Here is a 1,925-nt window from a genome sequence, read left to right on the forward strand (position 1 = left end):
CTGGATGAACAGGAAGAATGGATGCATTGATAATTATTTCTGACTTGAATTGTTTTTGTGGGGTTTGCACCACCAGGGATGCGGTCCATCAACACGTGATGCTTTTTTGACCTTTACATTAAACTTTCCATTGATTCCAGCGCAGCGATTTAGACACAATGATTGTTAAAATCAGACCCGTCAGACCTGCTGCTCCCTTTGCAGAGGAAAAAAACATGACATGCAGACACAAACAAACTGAAAACAAAAGAGCGCTCATGCGTGCTGCTGGATTAACAACAGCGATGACACAGTTCCAGATAACATCACATGATCAGCCTGAAACGATGAAGAAACAACAAACACCTGCACCGAGTGTGGAGCGCACACAGTTTTTAATCAGACACTAAGAAAAAAAGCACAGAGTACCATCCATCCATCCCTCTTCACTAATTTACAGTCACATGAAATATTTTAATGTGATTCACATTCAGCACAAAGCACTTCTACAACATTTTGGGGTGTAACTGTCACCAACCCATCATCAGCGCTGAAATACATGAGAAAAACAAAAAAAAGCCAATAGCTGAGTCACACAGGTGTACATGTTCTGAGCAGCACTTCCCATTTGGGTTCATGGACGGATATTTCACTGCATGTTTCTGCTGTTCTCTCCGTTCTCTGCTTGTTTCCATCACCCAGAGGCTTAAAGGATAAACATGTGACACAGAGGAGATTCTGAGTGTTTTCATCTTAAGTTTAATGATGAGAAATGTATTGTTGGGTTTGGTCAGCAAACAACCGAAACTTGTCCCTCAGCTGTAATCTTAAATTCCTTCAGAGCTTACAGTGTGCAGCTCTGTGGACTCACACTTGACAACATTCATGTGCATTTACATTATTTATGTTCACACTGCTGCTTTTCACACTTTTAGACCTGAACAACAAAATTCTGGACTCTGCAGTTTCATGAAAATGCTGTTTACTGATAGATGAAGGAGTTAAACACTGTAGAGGCCACTTCAAACTTCAGCCTTCTTCTTGTAGAATTTGGGAAGTTAAGTTTGTCGAGGTTGATGAAAACCGTTCATTACATAGTTCATAAGTTGTTCTAAATGTTGAGCTCAGTGTTGTTTGAGTTGGATTTCCAGAAATGATTGGGCTTTGTGGTGTAAAGATGGTGGCACCATATTTAGTCACATTGCCGGTGTTCTGACGAAACGTCCTACTTTGTCAAAACATCCTACTGTAGTGTAAATTTATATTCATGTCTATCAATCCGTGCTACCTTATCAGAATATACCACCTTACATGGTTTATGCCTCCATCGTACGATGGACGTTCTGATGGCCAAATCAGCTGTCAAAACATGCTCCCTGCTTGTATTTACTTAGGTAGGATATGGTTTACACCGTATGCCAGTTTACAGAAGTTTAGAAGTACTAAATCGAGACTTGAAATACGACTTCAATTGAGACTCCAAGTTGGAGTATTTTTGCACAAAAAAACAAAACACATGTTAGTAAAACGTAATACTAACCCTTTTTCGCACGCACGAGATCAAGGTAGGATCCAATAATAGACGTGTACTATTAACACTGAAAACATGGGCGTTTTGAGTTGTGTGCATGCACAGTAACAACTAGGACAGCTTGACAGGTAGAGTGTTTTTCAGAACACCGATCACCTGAAACTAGCACGAGTGACTGTAAGTTCATTTTCAGACATGTGCCAGATTCACCTGAGACATGAAAAGTCATTTCTGTAGACGGTCTCCTCTGGAGGATTACTGACACGACAGATGTCTACATTAAAAACTGTCATGTTTTCTGTACAGTTGTTTTTCTTTCTAATCACTTCATGAAATGAAAGCAGGCTGTGAAGTTGTGTCACTCTGTGACCTGATTTAAGACCAGTGCTGTTTAACATGTGCGTTCATGCCAACG

Source organism: Pundamilia nyererei, unplaced genomic scaffold (genome assembly GCF_000239375.1).
Source record: "Pundamilia nyererei isolate P.nyererei 1_Seehausen unplaced genomic scaffold, PunNye1.0 scaffold00281, whole genome shotgun sequence".
NCBI lineage: Eukaryota > Metazoa > Chordata > Actinopteri > Cichliformes > Cichlidae > Pundamilia > Pundamilia nyererei.